This window comes from Pogona vitticeps, chromosome 5, assembly GCF_051106095.1.
Source record: "Pogona vitticeps strain Pit_001003342236 chromosome 5, PviZW2.1, whole genome shotgun sequence".
Classification (NCBI taxonomy): Eukaryota; Metazoa; Chordata; class Lepidosauria; order Squamata; family Agamidae; genus Pogona; species Pogona vitticeps.
This window is the reverse complement of record NC_135787.1, coordinates 118,283,484-118,310,103: the sequence shown is the minus strand read 5'-3', so window position 1 is coordinate 118,310,103 and position 26,620 is coordinate 118,283,484. Positions and strand designations below refer to the sequence as shown.

The window sequence follows — 26,620 nt, the reverse complement described above, 5'->3', positions numbered from 1 at the left end:
TATAATTGCAATTAATAATGAGCTTAAAGACCACCAGTAGTGAATAATTAGTTGGACTGTGTTACTTGGCCTGCGGTGTAGATGTTTGTATTTTTAGTGGGGGATTTTTTAGTGGGTGAGGAGTGTTTGGGGAATGTTATGTGTGTCCATGTGTCTGGTCTCTGGGTGTCTGTGAATTTCGTTGTATGGGTATACTGTGTATATACTTAGAATGACAATAAATTATTATTATTATTATTATTATTATTATTATTATTATTATTATTATTATTATTATTATTATTATTATTATTATTATTATTTTCCTGGAGGTTTGGAAGGCGGGACCCTCTGATTATTCTGTCCCTCGCCCCAAAAGAGTCACTCCAAATTCACAAATTGCAACACACACACACACACACACACACACACACACACACACACACACACACACACACACACACACACACACACACACACACACACACACACACACACACACACACACACAAAAGGCCATGCTCTGATGTCTTCTGATCTCCCTCTTGCAGTCCTCCTGAAGCTTCCCTCAAGGCCCCAAATGGCCCCTTCTAGGAACTGGGAAGTCGCTTGATTCAGAGGACGCACAAAGCTAGGTTTTGATGGCCCACAGAAGCAGGGTGTGGTTTTCTTTTCGGAGGGGGCGGGAGAACTGATCTTGTCCCCCACACATCCCCTCAGGGGGATCAAGCTTGTGTTGCCTCCAGAACTACCTGGAGAAGAACTTCCTGGTTCAGGTGGAAATCGGATCCGAGCCTTTTCCCTGTTCCAGCGATATATTTCAGTTTCGACCTGACTCATTCTGTGCAAGGAGCCCGGATACAGTAATAGGCGTTGCTCAACCTCTCCACCTGCCTTCAGAGCCAAACACTTTTTTAAAAAAATTCATTTCCAAAGGAACAATTCTATCCACCCCTCCTAGGAAAGCAAACTTTCCTGTCCCGACTTTGGCACCGAACAGAGAAAAGAAATAAAAATGCAATAAATACGGCCATTGGCTTGCTCTGCGAACCGGGCGAAAGAGAGATAACACGCTCAGGAAACAACGTATTCCTGACCAGTAAATAAAGGTTTAACCCTCATTCGCTTTTTGAAAAGCAATCTCTTGTAATTACAGTAGAAAACCCTGAAAACTTAATAATAAATTGTTTAAAAAGTAACTCTTCCTTATCCGGTTTCACAACAGTAATCTAAACAAATTACTTTGTGTCCACCCTGCCCGAAAATGACAGCCTTCCCCCATCCCTCCCCTCCAGGTGCAATGGGTGACAACTCCCATCATCCACCAGCCAAAACGGCCAAATAGTCACAAGAACCCAACTTTCTGGTGAAATAATCCCTGGCCATCTTTGCTGGCTGCACAAAATGAGCCACTTTGGATCCTCTGTCTCATTTTAATTTCATTCCAAAGCATGTTTTTGCAGGATATAAATGTTACAGAGAAATCCCAAAGTTCTGATGGCCCTCGTCGCCTCCATCCGAGTGGACTCTAAATGTGAGGGGAGGCACGTCCGTCTCCTATCCATGCCACCTGGTCTTCTGGATAAATGAAACCAAGCGGAGGGTAGAGAGGTCTCGGGGGGGGTATTCCAAAGCGGCTACCCTCACGGTGCACCCCAGGTTCCAGTTGTGACACTCAGAAAGGCCCTTCAGTCGGGCCCCACCGTCGGCCTCCGCAAGTCAACCCCCGTTTCCTCCAGAAACTTGGCAAGCGGTGATGCGTCTGCTCAGGGACAGGCCTGGCTCCAGGCTGAGTGTGTAATGTCTTCTTCCTCGGCCGGGATAATGGCTTGACCTTCTTTTGTGCAATTAATGAACGTCCCATCTGCAAAGTGGGTTGCCCGGCCGGCCATTGGTGTCTGGCAAAGGGCGAAGGTTCACCGTTGAAACTCCAGACAGGAAGAAGGAAGTGAAAGTGGGTCAGAAAGGCCCCCCTCACGGCCAAGCAGATATTTCAGGAGCGATCAAACGAGGGGCGGAAGGCAGCCGCTGGCTTTCACTCTTTCTGCCCAACAACAATCACTCAAAGGTAGATTGCCCTGAGCTGGGGGGGGGGCGTCTGGTTTAGGTTCTTCCCTTCTGTTCATTTGTCTAATCCCTTTTCAGAGAGCATTTAAACCAAGCAATGTAAGGGTGAGTGTCACGGAATCGGGAAACTGTTGTCCCCCATGAATGTTGACACTCCGTTTGACCCCGGATCCATCAGGGCTTTCTCAGCCTGGCCTACCTGGCAGGTCTCTAGGAGGATAAAGCCGAGAAGAGGAGAACAGTGCCTGCCATTCTGAGCTCACTGCCTTGAGTTGGCATTTACGGCAATGGTTCCATCAACAAATAACAAACCCATCTGGATACCTAAATGATGGACATTAAGGTTGCTATTTGAAATACCTTTCTTTTTGCCCTTTTCGTGGAGGGGGGCCAGGAAAACAGATGATTATTTATATGTTTAGACACTCGGGGGGAGGGGTTGTCTGGGAAGGCAGCTTCAGTCCAGGTTTCACTTTACGTTTGAGATTCTTACCCACGGTTAAGACAGCAAACCCCAGCTGTTTTGCTAATACCGATGAATGTTTAAACCAGCACCAAGCTGACCAAGGGCAGTTTGTGCTAACCATGGTTAAGCACAGCGCCTGTATGAGAGTGGCTGAAGGTAGCTTAGGATAACCACAGTTCAGCATCCTATCTCAACCAGGGCCACCAAAGATCAGTGGCCCCTCCACCCACAGCAGGGCCAACAGGGTCAGCCACAGAGCCTCCTCCGGGGCCACAGAGGACACCAAACACGAACCACGATGGAACGTCTGACCTGCACTGGGGCCACCAAGGATGGAAGAGCGGAGAGGGCGATCTAGGGACCCAGGGGCTGCGCAGAGCCGACCGGACTCACCAGCTTCTGAAACAGGTGCCCGACAACCACGCCGCTGTCCCAGTTCTGGATCTGGGGCCACAAGCTGTCATAAAACTCCTTGTGGATTTCGTAGATGTTCTGGATCTTGTAGAAAATTGTCTCGATCTGCTGGATGGTGAGGACCGGCTGGGAGGTGGTGGCTGTCGCCTTCAGGGGCTTCATCGGCTGCAGAGGACAGGAGGAGACAGATGGAGCCCTCTGGCCCTGGGACTTTTAAGAAACACAACTTTTTATTTTTTCGACTCGCAGACAGAGGACTGGAAAATACAGCCACCCGTTGGCTGTGCCGGCAAATATTGGAAACTGTTTTCTATTGAATTTAGGGTGTCTTGCCTTCATCATCATCATCATTATCTTCTGCTGCTGCCTGGACCGGATTACCGCCACCCCCTTTCTTTTAAAAATCAGAAATCATGAGAAAGATCATAAGGTCACTTCTCCCTTTCTCTCTTTTTAAATGTTGTTTCAGGCCTCAAACAGGTACAGGAATAAAATAACCTTCCCTTGGAGGATCCCACCTGCTGGAAGCTTCTAGGTGCTTCTCCTTTGTGAGTTGAATTCCCACCCCCAATCATCATTACGTGTGGGCTGCCGATGGCCCAGAGACGGTTCAGTTTCTACCTCCCATCTAGCGATCCGTGTCTCTTATAACTGATGATGGAAGAGCCCCCCTGGCCCACCTGTGGCCTTACTCTTTCAACACACAGCACCAGGGTAGGAACGTCACAACATCTGAACGCAATATATAAAAAGCCTGAGGTGGGTGGATAGGACTTGTTGGGGCCCAGAACTCCCATAATTCTGCAACCATGCACTTTCCCAGCAACAAATAACAATGTATGATTGCGATCAAGTCCGGTCGAATGCAAATTTGGGTGGGGGGTCGGTTTTGTCGTCCATGGCCAACTCAGACCCGTCAGCCTTGCAAAAGATCTGCTCCCGGACGGAGCTGAAAAAGGGCCAGAAAGGGTTGGTCAAGAGGGTATGAGATCCTTGGCTGACAACCTCTGTCTCTCTGCGCTCTCTCTCTCCCCCTCCAGCTTTGCCACCTGGCCTTCAAACGCCTTTCCTAGGAATGGGGTTATTCAGAAATCGAATTCACGCAGAAATGATGGGAGACCGGTTTCCAGGCTGCCCCCTCCCCTTCCCAAAAAGCAAGGTGATACCAGATTTTGACCGCCAGGTGGAGCAACCCACCCCATAATATGCAATACCAGATGCCCACAAGAATGGACAAGTGAGTTATTCAACCAAGAAAGAAAGGAGGGGAGAAAAGTAACTTCTCTAGAAGACAACTCTTAGGATCTCCTGGCAAGTGTGGGCATTCTGGGAAGTGTCGTCCAAAAACCTGGTTTCTCCCAGGGTATCCAAGGATAACCAGACTCTTTTTAATTCTTGCTTAAGTCATTTGCTCAAGAAACCTGGACGCTCTGAAATGCAGGATGCCCAGGAAACGGGCTCTAAGCCAGAGGCCAGAATCCTGCAGGGGATTTGCGCCGTCATAAGCGTCACTAGTGTAAATCTCAGGCGCAAACAATCACAAATTGAAGAGCCGATGCTCCCATTCCGGGTCACAATAGGATGCTGGACATAAGTGGCACATTTATGTACAGCCGTAATTACCAACGTTTGGGGGCAGAACTCAGGAGAGGCGAGTTCAAGTCCCCATAGATGAAATAATATCCATTGGCTGACTTCGAGCCCGTCATTCTCTCCCACCTCTAAACAAACAAACAAACAAACAAACAAACAAACAAATAAATGATTCCAGGGAGTTTGGACACATAGAAAAACAGCAACCAGCCTAATCCCACTGATCCCAAGTGTTTTTTTTAAAAAAATCCAATTTTGTTGGCACTTAATTCCCAAGCAGCTTAAAGTATATGCACAGCCTCGTTTATAGCAATATCCGTTGGCCACGTCACGTGTCTTAAGCTCTCATCTTATACAAGAGCCAAAGATCCCCGTCAAATAGACCAATTTGACCAACAAATGTAATTTTCCCGTAAATTTCCGGGATAACAAAATCCTAGAACAGCCTGTGTTCAAAAAGTCTGATTTCCTCTCGTATGCCTTTAACACCATTATTGCGGTTTAGACATACAGTTTATACTTACAAATGAACTGCAGTGCAAATGACAATGGTTTTAATGGATGTCCCTGATGCAAACACAGAGCTTTTTATACAGGATAATTACAGCAATGGGTTTATTCTCAGAGGTGATGAGGGGGAGGGGGAGAAATTACAGGTTTCACTTTTCTGAAAAGATTACAGGCAGCAAGCTGGAAAACACCTCTCTGCATGACATTTTTGAGCCAACATGGGCAATTCCCTTTCGAGGGCTGAATTCGAGTCCCAGACATTCCCGGAGGTCATGTGCCCGGGGAGTGGGTGGGTGGGTGGTCAGGGTTTTACTTTTAAGCTCCTACGGCTGGTAACCAAACCCCTGAGGAAGCAGCTCAGCCTTTTAGAAAAGAGAAAATCCCTCAGAAAAGGTTGGAAGGGTTGGATTTGGCTTGAAGGCCTGATTTGACCCAGGGCATCCGGTTACCCACCCCTGCTGCACAGAAACCGTGCCTGCTGGGGAGGAGGGAACAATGAACATATCTTTATGCTTTAAGTGTCTCCCCTCTTCCCGCTGACAGGCACGGCCACTGTTCATGCGCACGTCTCGTAAGTTAACGGCAACTTTCCCGCTCACATGCCTCTCCAGCAAGCATGTGGGAAAATACTTTCCAGGCACTGGTCAACAGCACCCTACTCAGAGATCAGCCATATATAACACAGCAAGCAGCTTTCCTTTGTCCTGTTATGTGCCCTTCCCACACAGCCTGGTATGTTGCGATTTTCTGCACACCTGCACCTCATAGGTCCGCTTTTTCGGAAATCAAACATTATTTCTAGTTGAACTTGGTTTGTTTTTGTAAATAAAATAACAAAAAGTAAAAAAAGAAGAAGGAGACAGCACCCCGGCTCAAATTCCAGCCACTTACCGCAGCACCCAGTCCATCTGCAGGGGTGGGGGAAACGCTCTCCGATCCGTCCCTGTTGTCGCCGGCGCTGCCCCCCTCTGGATTGCGGGCACCGAGGTGGGGGGACATGGTGGGTGATTCGTCAATGTAAGGCATGGTCTCTGAGCCGCCGGGGGGAACTTTGGGCTCCTCGTTGCCCTCGGCATCATATTCCTCGGTGCCGTAGTTGAAATCTGTCCAAAGAAAAATGGGGAGGCCCGGTCAGTGTGGGCTGCAAGCCCAAGTGAAGGCAGCAAATCCCCAGTGGGTTTTAGTCCGAATGCTGAAAGAGCAATCCGAGATGTCAGACTTGTTTTTTGCAGATAGGGTGCAGCAATGTGGACGGTTCTTGTTTTTTGTTTTAAATTCAGACCAAACCCTGGAGCAGAGCCATCGCCTCCTGCAAAATCAACGTCGCCTGCTTGGAAGTCAATACAGATTCCTTCAACTCTGCCACCCTGAGCCCAAAGGCGAGAGCTAAACAGAAGCCCATTTTGGGTGACAGTCAGGCTGAAGAAGGGGCGAGTGAAGAACTTTGCATGCTTTACTTTCTGAAAGCCCTTCCCCAGGACTTCTGCCTGAGTGAGGAAGACCAGCTGCATCTCATCCTTTTCCCTGAGCTGCTGGCTTTCTACAAGCAAGGAATGCCTTGTGCGTAATTTATAGGCACAAAACCATAGGTATACTGTAATTGCCAACGTTGCTGGATCGAGGACCCAGGACACTCAGATTAAAGTTATCACCGGGTCATCTTGGGCCAGATTGGAAGCAGAAGAGAACCACCCCTCCCACACCTTGAACTTGTGGGGAGGAAAGGTGGCATGGAAATCTAATAAATCAAGCACTCAGGAAGAGGCCTGCACACCCACACCCCGGAGGTGCACCGGCAGAGAGAGGCAAGCCCTGCGCATGGTTCGAGGCAGGGAGGTAACACGTGGGCACGTACCAACCGCCCGCCTTTCCTTCTCCCCCTCCGGGGGCACCATTCCACCCACTCCTCTCCCTGCTGCAAACCCATCTCCCGCCACCCACTCTGCACCACTCAAACGCACGCACGTGTGCCTGCCGGCGCCTAACCCCTCCCCCGCCTCCCCCACCCTCATGGCTTGACACACTTCCCCACATTTCCCCCAATTAAGCACGCCTCCTTGAGTGCCGCTTCAAATCCCTCAATTACGTGCGGCAGCTGGCTGGCTGGGTGCCCCCGATGCGCGTGGCAGAGCACCCTGGTGAACAACGGGTACATTAGAGGAGGAGGAGGAAAGAGAGAGAGAGAGAGGAAGGGAGATCGCAGGACGGGGTCACGACTCTTTCTGAAAGACCCAGGTCCAAAACCCTCTGCTGGAGCCGCAGAGCTAAACAAGCCCCTTCATCATCCTCAGTTTGACTTACCTACCTCGCAGGGCTGTTGTGAAGATTAAGTAGCAAGGACCAGACCTGTGGACTCCATGTGGAGCTCAGGTCACCTGGCTTTAAAATGCTTTTCCCGGCCCGATTAGCCACCCTCCGGCCCCTGGACTATTGATGGGGCGGAGGGAAGGTGCTGGACTATATGAGAGGGTCTGGCCTTGCCTGAACCGAGGCAGGGCTCCGAAATGCCAGAAGCAACTTTTTTTCCAAGTCTGGTGCTGTCTGTGCTGGGTCCCTTAGGGGCACGAGAGCAGCTGCCAGACTCTTCAGAGTGGGTCCTCTGGGCTCCTAATTTAAGCTGAAACTTAGAATCCTAGGATGGGAGGGTTCAAAGATGCACCTAAAGGTCATCTAGTCCAACCTCCCGCCCCCAGCGGAGAGTTCCTCGGAGGAAAATACGGATTCCCTCAGCATTTAGGCCGGGGGTATAGCCCGAGTTTTAGAGACTGCTTTCCCTGCCTCCCACCCACCCCACCCCCCGGTTCAGTTGGCTAGACTACAGGACCTCTGGGGTCCCTCTTCCAACCATCTATCTCTGAATTCCAAATTACAGTACTACCATCAAAAGGCCTGGATGCATCCTACAGGTTGCATCTCAGCCGTTCCTCGCCCCTCATTTATTGGATTATACTGTACAAGTTTCGGGCGCGAGGCTGGAATCTGTCTCAAAGGTGTTTTTGTATGTTTCTGAACGTCAGAAAGCTCGCCTTGTTCTGGGCTGAGGGCTTATGGCGGGCGACAGTGACGCCCATGCAAATATCGGACATAGGAAAGATGCAAAACCGTTGTTGGATGCTGCTTTCTTTATCTCTGTTCTGGAGAAGTAAGTGTCGGCCGTTTGCATTACAAATTCAGCTTCTCCCCACAAACACAATAACAGATCCACTTTGGAACCAGAGATAGGACATCTATGGGGTGACGGCGGCAGAAGACCAAATCTGCATGTCAAAAATGGCTCCCTGTTAAAATTTCCAAAGGAGGAACTGAGTTAGGCGCAGACCCATTGAGATCTGGGGTTGAGGGATTTTGGGCCTCCAGAAGCTTCTAGATTACAACTCCCATTAGGCGTTCCCCCTGGCCATACCGGGTGGGCCTGATGGGCATCCATATTACGGGTCCCTCTAGATCCAGTTGTGTTTCCATTTTACCAGGATTTTTTTTCCCTCTCAGACTTAGCCCACCTAACAGGGTAGTCGTGATAAGCACCACGAGGACAGGAGGAGAGCAATGCACCTTGGTCCGCTTGCTAGAGGAAGAGACCAGGAAATCGCTATATAAAATACAGAAGAATCTGCTCACTGGAAATACTTTTTCACTTCATAGTTGAAGGATGGGGAAGACAGAGACCATTTCCACTTTTTTCTGTTTTTGGCCCTACTCCACTTTTCCTTTTAAGTATTCTTTGTAGCCACCTCCAAAATATTATTCTTCTCAAGAAGAAGGGGAAGATTTTTTAAAAAATAGGATGAACAAACACATAAATAGCTGTTGTTCTGACACAGCTCGGCCTGCACGGAAGTGCTCGCACCTGAGCCCAGCTAAATTTTTCAAAGATGGCTTCCCTTTAAGGTTTCCAAGCCCCTGAGGCTGAGGGGTGTGTGTGTGTGTGGGGGGGAGGTCTGAAGACAAAATGCACAGCCCAGCTCCCTCCTGACACCCTAAAAACCACCCACCACCCATCTCTCTCCCCCCCCTTTCCTTGCTAGCCTTCCCCATGCGATCCCACGCACAGAGGCTCTCCGGCTGCCACTGGCTTGAGGCCTATACCGTCGCCATGGCAACTGCCTCCGACTGCATCCCACTCCATGCAGCTTCTTGCAGCTGGAAGATGCGCCGGGGGGGGGGGAACAAGCACCGATGGGTGGGAGAACATCCCCCCCCACGCCTGCCTCCTCCCTTTCCACCCCAGCTGGGCTTGGATGACACACCCGCAGGCTTGCGCTTCGACAGGGCTCTTTGTCTGCTCCCTGCCTCCGAGGAGGGCAGCTGGCCAGCTGGTCGCCCTAAAAACCCACCCTGGAGTGAACTCCAGGAGCACTTTAAGCGGCCCCGTTTGGCCGGCCGTTTATGGGTCAGCAGGGCGGGAAGAGTCTCCCCCTTCCGATCCTGTAAGGATAGCAATAGCGACATATACTTGACCGTGTTTAACTTCGGGTGCGTGAGTCACTTGGCACATCTCGAAAGGGCAGCTCGCCCTAGGGGAGCGGGTGACCGCAACTCAGCTGCCAACCTCACAGAAACGAGAACGGCAAGTGGCCCGTCTCCCCCTCCGGGACTGGAAAGTTACCTCCCTTGCCTTGATGCAATGAGCCATACACGAGAAATAAACCCCCACCACCACCACACTCATTAGATTTTTAAAAAGCAATTTGACGATGTGCGAATTAATCCAATTAACACTGCCAGCGACAGAAAAAAAGCTCTCCTGGAAGGGGAAGAAGGCACAGAGGAGCTTTTGAAAGGGCTCCAGAAAGCCAAGGAAAGGGATGGTGGCGGCCGTGGGGGGGGGAAGAGGGACATGTGGGGCTCGGCCAGCATGGCTACAGCCGTGGGTCGCCACGGCGTGGAAAAGGGCTACCTCTGAGATGAAACGAGAAGAAATAGGGAAACAGGAACTAAAATGTCACAAACTTTGCAATACTTTTTCGTAATTGTTATTTGGATTTTTTTAAGTTTAACAAGGTAGGTCGGCGGAAGGGAGGCCAACGGAGAAAGCTCCATGCAGGCGAGCTATTGTGCCAGGGTGGAAGCCGAGGGTGGAGGAAAACTCCAAAGGGGACCCTCGGGGGTCATCTAGCCAACCCCAACCTTGGGGCCATTATGACATGCAAGCACCCCATCCTTGGCTGACAGCCGTCTGGCCTCTGTTTAAACATTGAGTGGGCATTGATTGCGCTAAAGCTATCAGCCGTCCAATGCCATCTAAAGTGTTGTGCTATTTCTTACCCTCTAGTCTATATTTTAGTCTGCCATTCATCACATTTTCATCCCTTTGTTCCAGCAAACAGAAGCCCTATCTGCTAAGATTTCAAAAATGAATCATGGACCAATTGTAGCTACATTTCGAAGCATACTGTACTTATAATTCCTAAAATATAAACCCTAATGATGTGCATAAATATAGCCACACGCCCTGTCCCTTATTGAGTGGCCACCTGCTCAACCGTTTCAAATAAGGACCAGGGAGGGAGGTGGGCTACGATTATCTCTCCCGGCTGGCCCCCTGGCCAAAAGGACTTCCATCAGCAGGAGTGCCCCTGTTCTGGGGACTTCCACGGGGCTCAGTTGCAACATCTGGTGGGTGGAAAGGGGCCCGGCTTGTTCAAGCCAGCCAGCCCAAGTCAGTGGGGGTGAGTGGGGGTTGTCAGCTGGAAAGACCCGAGTTTGAAGCTCAACTCTCTATCCCAAAGATTCTACCTCCCCTCTTGGGATTCTTCCCTTGGTGGTGGGTTGGTCTAGATGACCCTTGAGGTTCCTCCCAGCTCGACAATCCATCCATTTTTCAAAACCCCAGAGCATCTTCAAAACCACAATGTTTCCTCTTGTTTTCGTGACTCCTGCCCAACCAGACAAAGTCAAAAGCATAGCTCTACTCCTTTCTAACCAAATCGTCCAGTTTTCTGGAGTTTCACACTCCGTCCAGAACCGAACTTGCAAGCCACTTGCTATATAGACAACACTTCACTTGTAATTACTTACTATTTTGGCAACAACGAAAGCATAACTATGTGACGATGGTGAGGGAAGAGGGCCTTGGTCCCCAAGGCAGGCCTGGATGAAGTCCAGGGGGTGGCCAGGGTCTGGCCTGCCCCAAACAGAGCCCCTCTTTTCAAGCAGATCTGAAGGGGGAAGACAGGGGGTGTTTATCGCAAAAGGAGACCATGAATGAAAAAGAAGAGAAGGAGGACGAGCAGAGACCCCGTTCCCTGCCTCATCTCATTCTCTATGTGCAACCATCCTGTGAGGGAGGCCATATGGGCAGGCAGCTCTTAGTCCAGCAACACCAATGGTGCTGATCAGCCCAAATGGGGATGTGAACACAGGCCTGCCTGTTTGACACTAACATGCAAACGCAGCTTTCTCCAACATGGAAACGGCTGGACTACAATTCCCATCACACACACCCCAGGCGGTACGGCCAGTTGACCTACAACAGCCGCTCACACGGCAGGAAGGCCCCAACATGAAAAATGCTGTTCTGACGTATAGAAAGTTCCTGGTGGATAGTTCTGCCTTCAGACTGCGTATCATCTTTTATTAATGCATCTTCAGGTCACGTGGAAGCTGCCGGAGAAAGATTTTACATCCCATAAAGGCAGGAAAAAACTATAGTCAGAAATGTGGGTGTAAAAAAAATCAGCCTACGCCGCAGGGTCGTTGCACAAGGATTCCTGAGAAGACGCCTCTCACACCTTCTGAATGTGGAGAAGCGACTCCGTCCGTGTTCAGCAATAACGGGTTATCGGCCAGAATCCGCTATGGCAATTTAGGTGCAAGAGAAACTCAGTTAAGTTATGGTGGCAAATTAGCACTAATTAACAAGGCACCGGTCGCATTCCTGGTCACATGATGGAAACCTAACCAGCACCTGAGTAATTAGCGTCAATTTGCCACAGCCACATAGGGGACGTCAAAGTGCCTATAAAGCACCAATGGGATTCTGATCGCCATCGTCACAATTATTGTTATGAGGACTTTTAGTTCAAAGGTCGAGAATAAGTAGAGGGCCAGTGAGGTGGGGGGTGGGTTAGGGTTAGGGTCCTCCCCCCAAGTTGTTCCCCTCCTCAGTCCAGCCCAACCTCTTCTTGGCAGGCTGTTGCCGTCCATCATGGTGTCTCTGCAAAATTTCCTCATGGCAATCAAACTGAAAGCCTTGCTTGCATTTTGGGGGGGATGAAAGGGGGGGTCCCAGATTGAACGGACAGGACTGGGGGTGGAGAGATGAAAAAAGGAAGCACCAGGTAGACAGGGCTGGAGGTCGGTGAGCGAAGGGTCTGTGTGGGGGGGGAGGGAAGAAACTCAGCCTGGTTGTGTAAGTGACTCACACCTGTCTACACGATGCTAGAGGTACTTAACAGCAGAGCTAGATTTAAGGGGGGTACACACAGCAATGCTTCAAGGACTTTAACTAGGTTTTTGGAGGGGGTTTTTTGGAGGTTTTGGGGGATGATCTCCCCACAATACCTTCTCCTTTGCTCCCCGTTTCCCCACCAGCCTCTCTGCTTCATCATCAGCTTTCCTGCCTTTATATAATCCGTCACAGACACCCAGAGCCCAAATTGGGGGGGGGGAGGCTTCCACAATTCATTCCCCTCCCTCCTCCCCTTCCCTAGACGTTTTTTGGGGGAAAGCAAAGAACAAGCATTAAATGACGGTGGGGGAAGGGGAAGGAGATGGTGGGGTGCTGTGACTTTGCAATCCCCCCCAACCCAGGATGCCAAGTCCACCTAACCCCACATCGCCAAGAAGAAAACAGAAGAGAAAAAACAGCCAGCGGTGCCAACCAGGAAGGCGAGCATCTCGAGCATTCTCCCCCCCAAAAGATCGAGCAGAGAATCAAACCCTAATCCCATCTCCACACACACACCCCACATACACAAACAAATAAATAGATAAATAAAAAGGGAAGGTCCCGGCAGGGAAGACCTACTGCTGTAGATCCAGGAGAGGCGAGGCAGACCCAGCTGGCTCAGGGGCTCCATCGGGAGAAGGGAAGAAGGAGGGAAAAGCCTTCAGACCTCCCAGCCGCCCAGCATTTCAAAACGAAGAGAGGATGGGGAAGGAAGGGGCTTTTGGGGAGGGGGGCGAGAGGGAGGGGGGGTCAGAAATCAGGAGGCCAATTTGGAGTCTGGATCCTCCAATGTCAGCCTGGACGGGGCGAGGGGGGAGAGAAAGAGAGTAGGGCAAGGATGGGAGAAGCCCCCCACCCACCCACCCAAAAGGAGCCGGGCTGTGATGACAGGCGGGCGGCACCGGGAGAGAGGAGTACACGCCAGCCCTGCCGGGAGGGATGTCTGGGGCTGGCAGAGTCGGCGGGGGGGGAGCTTACTTCCAAAGGGTGCTTGTCTGGGGGGGGGGATGAGAAGGCGAGGAGGAGCTGCCCACCAATGGCAAAGAAGACACCTTCTGTCCCGCCTCCTCTTCCGCCACCTCCTCCTCTTTTGCCTGACAGAAAGGGGGGGATGATGATTATGCCACAGTGAAGAGGGAACCCCCCTCTTCCCCCCCCCATGGATGGCATGGGGGGAAGAGAGAAGATGAGTCTCCCGTGCCCTGCAACGGATCTCTGAGGACGAGCGGGGGTTGGGGGGCAAGGAAAGCCGCGATCACGCCCCGTGCAGGACGGCGGCCACGCTCCCCTCCTGCACCCCGAGAAGTCCCCATGCTCTCCTGGGCCTCAAAAAGTCCCCCCCCCCCGAGCTCTCTGACTTTTGCTAGGCTCCCTCCTGAGGGCTAGAAGCATGGCTTGCCTGGAACCCAGTGGGGAAGCCCCCCCTCTTTGCACGCGGAAGGGAGGACCCCACACACGGTGAACACGAGGTCATCTGTCACCTTCCTTGCTACAGAAGCCCCCACCCAGCCAACTTCATGGACCAGCCGCCTCCGGACAAGCCAAGGGCAAGGGATAATGGGAAATGTAGTCCCAAAGCCTGTCCGGAGCAAAAAAGGCTCTCCCTCCTCCTCCCTCCCCCCCAATGAACTTCTGGGGATTACAACAGCCGACCTGGCCTCTGTCACTGACGGATTCTGTGGGTTTTAGTTACCTAAAAATGTAACTTTTAAAAAAACTCGCCATTTGCTCCCAAACTGTCAGTTACCAGCTGGTCCAGACAGGCTGTTCGCCCACTAAAGCCGAGATGATTTCCAAAAGAGCTTGGAAAATTACTTTTTAAAAGTCATTAACTGCCTTTATAAAACACACACAAGGCCCCACAAATGCTGACGTTTATAATTACTTTGACAGCTGACAAAGTAACTCTGTCTCTTCTTGCTGATTCAAAACATATTCTGTTATAATTAGTTAATTCTTCCCCTACGCCCATAAATGCAACAAGCCACTAGTGTGTAGTACAACATGGGATTTGAGAAACAAGGCTACACACTTCTTGTAACGGTGATGATGAGTTAATTAAGAGTTACACCCGAAAACGGTGTCCCATCTTCCGCTGCAATCATCATGTAACTTGGTTACATCTGCTGCAAAAAGAAAGTAATTACAAGGGAGGTTTTTATTTCTGACACGTTATTTCCAAACCCTGCTCTGGAGTAAGGCCTGTGGAACTCAGCAAGACTTGACCACTGCATGGAAAAGTATACGGCTGGATAAATCTATATGGGACAAGCGAGGGGTGTCACCACAATTTTGTGGTCTTTTAAGAAGCTCCAAATCTCAGGATCTGACAAAATGCAAGGAGGCCCTTTCAGAACCCAGGAATAAATAGCTTATTCTGCTATAACACTTAATTTCTGATTTCAGCTCAGCGCCTATCATAAAGCCATTGACTGGTGATGGGCGGTAAGCTTTTTGCTTTGTTTGAATAGCTCCCGGCCCACATTTTGGGTGCAGAATGGCCTGAGTTCAAATTCTGAATAACAGAGGGCGCGAGGAGTAAGGGGGGGGTGAATAAGCGAAACATCCATCCAGAACAGACAAGATAAAGAAAGAAATACAAATGCTGGAAGTTCTTGGGAGGCGATTTCTGGTTTTCCATACAATAGCTCTCGGAGGAGAGACAGTCACATGTGGAACCACACCTTTAAAATCAAAGATTTGTTCCAAAACATGAGGACTAGAATCTTTCTCTGCAAAATTCTAGAATGCTGGTGTTGGACAAAGCCCTAGGTTTTACCTTCGATTAGAAAGGGACTGGGGAAGAGGGGATGGGGGAAGAGTTATCTTTGGGTTCATGAGGACTAGAACCTTATTTTGCCAAAAGCGATATAGCAGTGCCGCTGCTTGGTAGACCAAAAAGCTCCAGGTTCAAACTCTGGCCCCTCCAGATTCAAAAAAGGGCTTGATGGTCGGTCACAGACGGGGGGGGGGGGACTCATTCTTTTGTCAAAATGTCGGAAGATGCTGCCAATCCGAGCCGTGAATAGAGGCAAAAGGTCTCTGTGCCGCAATACGAAGGGGTTCTTCCATCTCCTCATTGTTCTTCTCTTTCTTCTCTAGGCAGGCAGAAGCCAAGGCCACGAGGAAGGAGAACGTGGGGGGCACCCTCCCTCCCTCCCTCTTCCTTCTGCTCCCCCCCCACCGCCCTCTCCTCGCTTTGTTTTAACATTTAGCCAAAGGAAACGCGGAGGACATCAACCCCAATATGTCAGCGAGCCAGCCAAGCGGAGAAGCGGCCCTCGCTGAGTGCTGCCGACTGGTCCGTCCCTGGGGGTCATTGTGGCGGCACGGCAGGCGGCCACCCTTCCTCCCCCCTGCCTAATCCTCTCGACTTCCCACCCACTCCTTTGCCCCCCTCGGCTGACATCGCAGGCAACACCACCCATCGACCAAACACCGCGAGGACGGAACGGTGCGGCGGGAGGAGAGCATGGCGCATACTCCGGGCTGCCACCCGGATGAACAAGGGGGATCCGAGATCAAATCAAGCCTGAACTCTATTCTCGACGCTGAACCTGTCCTGCTTTGGGCACATCTTCAGAAGGCAGGAGGCTCTGGAAAAGAAGACCATCACGCTGGGAAAGGTGGAAGGAAGCAGGGAAAGAGGGAGACCCAATACGAGATGGATGGACTCTCTAAAGGATGCCACAGGCTTACGTTTGCAAGAACCGGACACGACATTCTGGAGATGGCTTATCCAAGGGGTCTCTATAAATTGGAAGCAATGAGACAGCACATAATAACAAACCAAACACATATTTCTGCCCCCCCCCCCTTCAAGTCATCAGCAGTTCGAGTTCTAAGCGCGCAAAATGCCTGGGAGAAGACATACTTCATCAGCTACAACTCCTATAACCCCCCCCCCCGGCACAGCTGGCTGGGCATTCTTGGATTTCTACTTTAAAAAAAAAAAGACTTTCCACACTTTTGCTCCTTTCCCCCCAAATGAACCCTAAAGGATTGTTCACACAACTCAGGCTACCCTGATGCTAATCAACTCAATTTAATTACATAAAAAACCCAAACTGAACCCACAGTTGTATTATTATTATGGTTATCATCGTGATCACGATCTTACACCCTACCCCTTCTCGTGAAGCAAGGCCTGGGAGTATCTAGGATTTAAATGGGTGGTTTTTTTCCCCTCAAAAACCTTTTCCCCTCGGCTTGCAACACAATTGTCCTCACTGGGTTTTCTACTCAGATTTCAAATCCGATTTGCAACTGTTTTAATCCGACAAATAAATTAAATCCTAACAGGAGGGGACGTGAGAAACAACTAGGCAAACAGATAAACAGATAGATAGATTAATGAGTAACCAAGCAAGCAAACCACCAAATCACCAAACTTCCCAGGTCATCTCGATACAAACCTATTGTGAAGAATCTCAAGACTACAGATTACAGTAAATGCAATACCAACTACGGTGTGTCTTCTGCGTGGCACCCTGCACCGTTACTATAAAAACCACCAAGAGGTTTGTAGCTTCTTCATTCGGCACATGATCTCCTGGACGGGAGCCCATTTTTTTTCGGATCCACGGCTCCCTGCCTAAAATCCCAAATTCCAAGTATCTTGGATCTCAAACGGCAGAAACCAAAAACCCTGCACGATGAGAATTTAGGGAACCAGCAAGCGGACAAAAAGACACGCAGACCTGTCATGCCAGATATTGTCAGAAAAGGGTGGAAGACCGGGGGGGGATACACTAACCCCCAGCTGACTAATTTCATCCCCCCAGGGCCAAAAACTCAACCCCCCCACTTAGCTCTCTCTCCCCCACCCCAGTGCGCAGCCCCCTCCCCGTTCACTCCCTTGTTCTCCGGCCCCCGTGACTCACGAGGGAAGGGGGCGGTGAGTCACGAACAGAAGGTGGGAAACTGAGGATGAGCGGAGGAGAGAACACACCAAAATTAGCCCCGGGATTACGTGCCAGTGAAAAGAACAAGTGGCCTCGCTTGGATCAGCAAACGAAGCCTCGCTGATCCTTGCTTAGCGCAAACCAGGGACGGCCGCTCAAACCGCCCAGCGGCTAGGACGGTGCAAGGTGCCCACGTGGGTGATGGATCTGGCAACCCCACTGGTGCGTCGTGGCACGGAAGGGGGGGAACCTGGGCAGGGAAAGCCACACACATCACCTTGAAAGAACACCAGGCCGCAGTGAAGGGAGTGCTTTGCCTGTATACAGGAGGTCCTGGGTTCGAATTTGTGACACCTCTCTCTCTGGACAGAACTGGAGAAAGACACACACCTTCCACACTGCCCCCCCCAAGGTGTGGAAAGCAGCCACTGCCAGGCAGTGCAGACAAAACAGAGTCACATTGAGATGGGGGGGATTTTTTTTCATGGCCCACCGTGCTTTAGAAAGCTTCAGGTCCACAGCCAGCCATTCTGAGGCACCTTGACTTGTTTTATATGCAGTGAGAGCTTTTTATTTTGAAACCCAGAAATAGATTTTAGGACAAGCCACTGCCCTGCTCGTTTCAAGTGTGTGACACCCAGGCCAGCCATGATCTCAGGGATGCTGGGGACGGTGCAGCAAAAATCCCTCTGTGCATGCTCAGAGGCTGGCCGGCCTGCTTTCACAACCCCGTCCCTTCCTGCATTGGTTGTAAGAAGAGCAAAGGAAGATTTTTTTTCAAGCTGGGAAGAACATCCCGGGCTGAAGAGAATGAAAGGGACACACACAGAGAGAGAAACACCTTGCAAATTTTAGGATCCCTCTGAGTGCCCCATCCCAGCACCCGTTTTTTGGAGAGCCCTCCAGCGCCACCTTGCGATCAAAAGGGATCCACGCCATCCTTTGGGCAGGCAGGAGGTGGAGATGACCGAGACTACTCTACCCTTTGAATTTCTGCCTGCTCCCCAAAGGCGGAGCGGCTTCCTTTGTGCAAATCTGCCCTTCAGAAGTACGGTCCAGAAAAGTCCAGCTTGGGTTCCTGAGAGTGCTAAAGTGGTCTCTTTTTGTGTGGTCCGGCCCTCCTGCCCGTAAGGGGCCAACAGTTGCCTCCAACACTTGGGCCCGGGGGATACCCCGCCAGCCTGACTCCTTGACGGTCCCCTCCAGGAGAATCCAAACGCCTCTCTCCGGTGCAAGGGAAAGGGCTCGCTTCTTCCAGAGAAGTGACTTCCAGAGATCCTTGGGGTGGGTCTGAAAACCCCGGGGGGGGGGGAACGTCTCCTATCAGCCTGTGCCCAGTGGAGAGTCAAACTCCCAACGTCTGACTAACTTGCTATGAATGAAAGAATAGCTCCTTGGGGTTTTGGGATGGGCACAGAGGGTGTGCAATGAGATGAAGCTGAATGGACCTCGAAACAGAAGTAGGGACTTCTTTTCAGCGGCAGTCTCCCGGTGCGGTCAATGTTTTCCCCGCGTTCTCCATATAGCTTTGCAACAGGATACGTGCCAAGATGTTCTGGCTATATACATTCTGACCGAGCCAGCGTCGAGTATAATTGTTTGAATATTACATTTGGAAGAGGAGGATACGGGTTGAGATCCCTGCAAGGTCAAAAAGCTTGGTAAGTATCCCATAATATGGATGCTGGTTTTCGGTATCCATTTTTATTGATAGCAAAAGAACTTCCGACAAAACTATGTGAACTCCAGTGGGACCACATGCACACAAACACACACACACAAGCATACAGTCATTTACTTTTGAAAGCCACCAACGGCCCTTTTCAAAAGGAAGGCCAACTAGCAATATTTAAAATAACTTAAAAAAAAAATAAAGATATGTCTCTACTATGATTTTGGTTACAAACATTTCCTGGACTCCCCTTTCAGAGACCACCCAACCGGGGTCTCTCACAACCTGGCCTGACCCAGGAATCCATTGCAAGAGTCCAAAGAATTTTGAGAAACGAGGGTTCTAAAGCAGAGACAAGGACTTTTCTGTCAACTTGTGTCCTTGTTTCCAACTTGGGACCAGTCAGGAAAACAAGGCAGGCCCTGCCATTTTTGGGTGCACGAGCAACATCTTTGTGATGCAATTCATCACCTTAATAAACTTCTGGTCTTTCTTTCTTTCTTTCTTTCTTTATTAGTGCAGGGGCAACAGGCCCTGCCATTTTTGGGTGTAGGGCAACATCTTTGTGATGCAATTCATCACCTTTATATACTTCTGGTCTTTATTTATTTATTTATTTATGCCATTTTTGGAGTGCAGGGGCAACAGGCCCTGCCATTTTTGGGGTGTAGGGGCAACAGGACCCTGACCCCTCTTTGTGAGGTCATGTTGTGATGCAGCTCATCACCCTAATAAAACCTCTGGTCCAGGACAGCAGCCACCCATCTGGTGAGTGACAGGTGCTCAGTCAGCTGTCTTGATCCAGTGATGGCGAAGACCCGGCGCAAGGTCCCGGTTCCTCCCGGGAACATCTTGGCAGCCGCAGTCAGCTATCTCATCGTTTTTCTTCTTATCACTTTGATGACATTATGTGTGCAGTTTGTTCTCGTTTGGGAACTCCTGCAGAGTTTTACTTTCTTTTGGAACACCTTGGAATCCATGATGATCTTGGTTACAACCATCTATTTGGTGGGTCACCTGCTCTCTGGCATCGGTGGTGATCCAAGGATGGAGCAGACCCAGCGCAGGCTTCTGGTTACTCTCCTTGCAACCTTCATCAGATACCTCATCTTAACTCTCCTCGTCTTGTTCATAACATTCTGTTACCAGATTGTTTTCCTCTTGAAGATCCTCCAGAGCTTCACTTTTATTCCAAACCTCTGCGACTCAATCAAGAGATGCTCCAGGCGCCTCTTTGCGGTCCGTCAAACGCCACCCCAGCTTTCCAGCGCCCAGGTGAAGGTAGGCTGTGGCTTTACTGTTATGGGTTTGCTTTCCATAAGTAAGCAAAATGCATAGAGATAGGAAGCGGATCTGGTGTCCGTTCTTGAGAAAAAGAGAATGGGAAAAAGGCAGGTTGCTTACCTGTAACCATGGTTCTTCGAGGGGACCTCTCTGAATGCACACGTAAGGGTTTACGCTGCGCCTGCGCTGACGTTCCCGGAGTATTCTAGAGCTAAAAGTAACAATTTTATAGGATGATCCCCCCATGAGGCACCCATGCTCCTCCCACCCAAGATTCCCCTGGTGAGCGTCTTACATCAATATGGTGGAGATGATGGTAATCTGAAGAATGATGGTACGATGAAGCCTAGATAAACATGAAAACTAGTCGAATAGGTTAGGAACGAGACATTAAAGTAGGAAGTTACTTTATCAGGAAAATTGAGTAACAGGTGGATCGGATCACAATCCGGCTATTTCGCGTGTTATGACAGCCCCTAGGAAGGCTGTTTGAAGTAAGTAATTTTGCATTTGAAGAGAAAATGGGCTCGAATGGCGGGCACTTGAGTGAATTTAGACTTATCCATCGACCATAGAGGAACAAAGCGTTGACATGGAGGACGGGTGGCACTGAGTCCTCTGAGAAGATGTGGGACCATAGAGTGAGACAAAAGTTATACTGGACCAGAATCATCTGGTTAATGGGCAACATTAGCAGATATATAACATTTTAAAGTATCAATAGAAAGGCATTTTTTATTATTTATTTATTTATTTATTTATTCATTCATTCATTCATTCATTCATTCATTCATTCATTCATTCATTCATTCCATTTTTGAGGTACAGGGGCAACAGGCCCTGCCATTACTAGGTGTACGGGCAACATATTTGTGATGCACTTCATCATCTTAATAAACTTCTAGTCTTTATTTATTTATTTATGCCATTTTTGGGGTGCAGGAGCAACAGGCCCTGCCATTTTTGGGTGTAGGGGTAACATCTTTGTGATGCAATTCATCACCTTAATAAACTTCTGGCCTTTATTTATTTATTTATGCCATTTTTGGGGTGCAGGGGCAACAGGCCCTGCCATTTTTGGGTGTAGGGGTAACATCTTTGTGATGCAATTCATCACTTTAATAAACTTCTGGCCTTTATTTATTGATTTATGCCTTCTTTGGGGTGCAGGGGCAACAGGCCCTGCCATTACTGGGTGTAGGAGTAACATCTTTGTGAGGTAATACATCACCTTAATAAACTTCTGGTCTTGATTGATTGATTGATTGATTGATTGATTGATTGATTGATTGATTGATTGATTGATGCCTTTTTTGGGGTGCAGGGGCAACAGGCCCTGCCATTTTGGGCGTAGGGGTAACATCTTTGTTATGCAGTTCATCACCTTAATAAACTTCTGGCCTTTATTTATTGATTGATTTATGCCTTTTTTTTTGGGGTGCAGGGGCAACAGGCCCTGCAATTTTTTTGTGTAGGGGTAACATCTTTGTGATGCAATTCATCGCCTTAATAAACTTCTGACCTTTATTTATTGATTGATTTATGCCTTTTTTCGGGTGCAGGGGCAAAAGCCCTGCAATTTGTGGGTGTAGGGGTAACATCTTTGTGATGCAATTCATCACCTTAATAAACTTCTGGCCTTAATTTATTGAAGAAGACCTAGATGAAGTATTGAGAATCATAGAAGATTATGGACAAGTGGCAGGTCTCAAAAATGATTACCAAAAAACAAAAGTTATGATTAAAAACATAAAGAAAGAAGAAGGAAATCTGGTGAAGGAAAATAATTTTGAAGAAGTACAGTGGGGTCTTGACTTGAGAACTTAATCCGTATTGGAAGGCGGTTCTCAAGTCAAAAAGTTCTCAAGTCAAATCTGCATTTCCCATAGGAATGCATTGAAAACCATTTGATCCGTATCTGCTCTTTTCTGTCCATAGAAACTAATGGGAAGCTGCTATTCCGCCTTCGACCACTCTAGGGGGATATTTTGTTTCTTTTTTTCTTAGGTCAAGAAAGGTTCAGGGAAGGCAGGGAAAATACAGTCCAGGCAGTACCAGGCAGTCTGAAGACTGTCTCCCAATCCACTCTCTAAACGCTGGGAGGAGTGAGGAAGCAGACAGGCACCCTTTTCACTAGCCAACAGTTAACTGAAAGTTCACTTTTTGCACTTTCCCTGCCTCCCACGTGTTTTTTTTCTTCAGTTCTTAACTCAAATCTAAATATCTAAGTCAAGTCAATATTTTCCTATGAGAGCGGTTCTTAAGTCAAAATGTTCTTAACTCAAGCCGTTCTTAAGTCAAGAGCCCACTGTACAAAAAATCATTTAGGATGATTTAGGAGTCATCATCACCAAAAAAACCCAGCAACTTAATGAAAGAGAACTATCTTAGAATACAGAAGGAAACTCAGAAAAAACTGGAAGAAAGAAAGAAGCTACAACTGTCATTGATGGGAAGAATTGCAACGATAAAAATGATTATTTTGCCTAAACTTTTATTCCTCTTTCAAAATCTACCAATATTACTAAATTTCAAATATTTCAAAGAATTGGAACACCTGACAACAAAATTTGTATGGAAGACTAAGAAACCAAGAATAAAACTTAAGCTATTACAGGATCCGAAAGAAAGGGGAGGGGTGCACGACTACCGAACTTGCTGCACCTATCTGGGTAAGATGTAGCTTACTCAGGAAGAAAATCATTAAGGTGCCCGAGAGTCAAAAAGAGGAGGCCGAAAAAGGCGGGAAAGGAGAAAGAAGTAAATGGTTCACGTGTGTGTGTGTGTGTGTGGTGGGGCCAAGCCAAACGGCTGGCAAAGGAAAACGAAAACAACTCACGGGGGATCGTAGATTAGATAATTGAGAAGGGAAAGTATCCGATTTAGAGGGAGGTGATCAATAAGTTAAGGGAAAAACTGTGTAGAAATAGCTCTAGTTCTCTGTGGAACTTTAGAGCATGGCGGAAAAAAGGAACTGAGGGGAATCTTGGGTGGGAAGAGCATTGGCGCCTCATGGGGGAATCATCCCATAAAATTATTACTTTTAGCTCTAGAATGCTCCAAGAACGTCAGCGCAGGCGCAGACTAAACCCTTATGTGTGCATTCACAGAGGCCACGAAGCAGAACTAGTTATTCTTTACTCTCATTCATGCTGGACCTTTCTCTTCATTTTCTCTTTCTGGCAGGTGTATGAGCAAAGACCAGCAAAGGGGCAAGGGCCTGAGAGAACAAGGACTGGGGAAAAACAACAGAGGGCATGTCTCTCCATTCCCATCCAGGTCTGGCGTCTCCCATTCCTGAACCTCCCCAGAAACGAAGAACTTGAAGCTCACGTGAGGAGAAGAACAGCCCAGCACAAGCGGGGGCTTCCGAGACGGGTTTCTCAACCCTTGGGGGGCCTTCTGCCTCTTCGAGCAACTTGCAAAGAAGATCTGGAACACAGAATAAGGCTTCAGAGGTCCCCGCAGGTCCTGACTGCTCAGGATGAAAAAGAGAAGTGGGAAAATGAAGAGGAGGCAGAGGCCTCCCCCATGGAGATCAACGGCGGGACCTCCCCCATGGACACCTATGGCAAGGCCTCCCCCATGGAGATCAATGGCAAGGCCTCCCCCATGGAGATCGATGGCGAGGCCTCCCCCATGGATATCGACAACAGGTACTCCCCCATGGAGATTGACGGCGAGGCCTCCCACATGGAGATCGACGGCGAGGCCTCCCCCATGGAAATCGATGGCGAGGCCTCCCCCATGGAAATCGACAGCGGGTACTCCCCCATGGAGACCGACAGCATGTACTCCCCCATGGAGATCGATGAGGAGAACTCCCCCATGGAGATCGACGAGGAGTACTCCCCCATGGAGATTGATGGTGAGGCCTCCCCCATGGAGATCGATGGCGAGGCCTCCCCCATGGAGATCGATGGCGAGGCCTCCCCCATGGAAATCGATGGCGAGGCCTCCCCCATGGAAATCGACAGCGGGTACTCCCCCATGGAGACCGACAGCATGTACTCCCCCATGGTGATCGACGAGGAGAACTCCCCCATGGAGATCGACAGTGGGTACTCCCCCATGGAGATCGATCAGGAGTACTCCCCCATGGAGATCGACGAGGAGTACTCCCCCATGGAGATTGATGGTGAGGCCTCCCCCATGGAGATCGATGGCGAGGCCTCCCCTATGGAGATCGATGGTGAGGCCTCCCCCATGGAAATCGACAGCGGGTACTCCCCCATGGAGACCGACAGCATGTACTCCCCCATGGTGATCGACGAGGAGAACTGCCCCATGGAGATCGACAGTGGGTACTCCCCCATGGAGATCGATCAGGAGTACTCCCCCATGGAGATCGACGAGGAGTACTCCACCATGGAGATTGATGGTGAGGCCTCCCCCATGGAGATCGATGGTGAGGCCTCCCCCATGGAGATCGACAGCGGGTACTCCCCCATGGAGATTGACGGCGAGGCCTCCCCCATGGAGATCGATGGCGAAGCCTCCCCCATGGAGACCGACAGCGGGTACTGCCCCATGGACATTGACGAGGAGTACTCCCCCATGGAGATTGCTGGCGAGGCCTCACCCATGGGGATCGATAGCGAGGCCTCCCCATGGAGATTGATGGCGAGGCCTCCCCCATGGAGATCAACGGCGGGACCTCCCCCATGGAGATTGACGGCGAGGCCTCCCCCATGGAGATCGACGGCGAGGCCTCCCACATGGAGATCGATGGCGAGGCCTCCCCCATGGAGATCATCGGTGGGACCTCCCCCATGGAGATCGATGGCGAGGCCTCCCACATGGAGATCGATGGCGAGGCCTCCCCCATGGAGATCGATGGCGAGGCCTCCCCCATGGAGACCGATGGCGGGGCCTCCCCCAAATGTACCTGCAGCATCTGTATGTGTGCCCGAAAATCATCACGGCGGCATACCAAGAGGCGCTCTTGTAGCGCATTCAGTTCATGTTGGAGAGGATCCCTGTGTGCACACCGGGTGAGGTTCCCTTCCCAGGGTGAAAATATTAGCCAGAAGATTGGGCCAAATCCATATTGTCTTATTATCAGGAGTATTATCATTATCAATAGTATTATCAGACAAGAGGGCCTTCTTCAATGACCAATGCAAAGATATCGAGGAAAATAATAGAAAGGGAAATACCAGAGATCTGTTCAAGAAAACTGCAGATATTAAAGGAACATTTTCTTCAAAGATGGATATTATAAACGACAAAAATGGGAGGGACCTTACAGAAGCAGAAGACATCAAGAAGAGGCGGCAAGAATACGCAGAGGAATTCTATCAGAAAGATCTGGATGTCTCGGACAACCCAGATAGTGTGGTTGCTGACCTTGAGCCGGACATCCGGGAGAGTGAAGTCAAGTGGGCCTTAGAAAGGGTGGCTAACAACAAGGCCAGTGGAGGTGATGGCATTCCAGTGGAACTGTTTAAAATTTTAAAAGATGACGCTGTTAAGGTGTTACGTTCAATATGCCAGCAAGTATGGAAAACTCAGCAGTGACCAGAGGATTGGAAAAGATCAGTCTACATCCCAATCCCGAAGAAGGGCAGTGCCAAAGAATGCTCCAACTATCGCATAATTGCACTCTTTTCACACGCTAGCAAGGTTGTGCACAAAATCCTCCAAAGCAGGCTTCAGCAGTATGTGGACTGAGAACCCCCAGAAGTACAAACTGGATTTCGAAGGGGCAGAGGAACTAGAGACCAAATTTCTAACATGCGCAGCATTATGGAGAAAGCCAGAAAAAAGTTCCAGAAAAACATCTACTTCTGCTTCATTGATTAGCAAAAGCCTTTGACTTTGTGGAACCAAAGCAAACTATGGCAAGTTCTCAAAGAAATGGGAGTGCCTGACCACTTTATCCATCTCTTGAGAAATCTATCCATGGGACAGGAAGCAACTGGATACGGAACAACTGATTGGTTCAAAATTGGGAAAGGAGTACGACAAGGCTGTATGTTGTCACCCTGCTCCTTTAACTTATATTCAGAATACATCATGCGAAAGGCCGGACTGGACGATATCCCAAGCCAGAATTAAGACTGCCGGAAGAAATATCAACAACCTCCGATAAGCAGATGATACCAGTCTGATGGCAGAAAGCGAGGAGGAATTAAATGAGGTGAAAGAGGAGAGTGCAAAAAACGGTCTGAAGCTCAACATAAAAAAAAAAACTAAGATCATGGCCACTGGTCCCATCACCTCCTGGCAAATAGAAGGGGAAGATATGGAGGAAGTGACAGATTTTACTTTCTTGGGCTCCATGATCACTGCAGATGGAGACAGCAGCCACGTAATTAAAAGACGCCTGCTAGGGGCGT

The 26,620-nt window shown here is 49.5% G+C and overlaps 1 protein-coding gene and 1 long non-coding RNA gene across 5 annotated transcripts in view; one reads left to right on the top strand and one right to left on the bottom strand.

Moving 5' to 3' along the window:
- The window catches only part of LOC144589525 (uncharacterized), a 300,406-nt gene that overhangs the window by 777 nt on the left and 273,009 nt on the right, over nucleotides 1-26,620 (top strand). The window lies entirely within an intron of this gene.
- The window catches only part of LOC140707408 (active breakpoint cluster region-related protein-like), a 122,649-nt gene that overhangs the window by 82,821 nt on the left and 13,208 nt on the right, over nucleotides 1-26,620 (bottom strand). For 2 of the 4 annotated variants that reach the window (XR_013545681.1, XM_078394370.1), the window contains one exon: nucleotides 5,921-6,132. The gene's annotated coding sequence lies outside the window, so the exon portion shown is untranslated. Of the gene's footprint in view, nucleotides 1-2,905; nucleotides 5,555-5,920; nucleotides 6,133-12,998; nucleotides 13,374-26,620 lie in introns of those variants that run through there. The other 2 variants (XM_078394371.1, XM_078394372.1) reach the window with 2 other exon arrangements.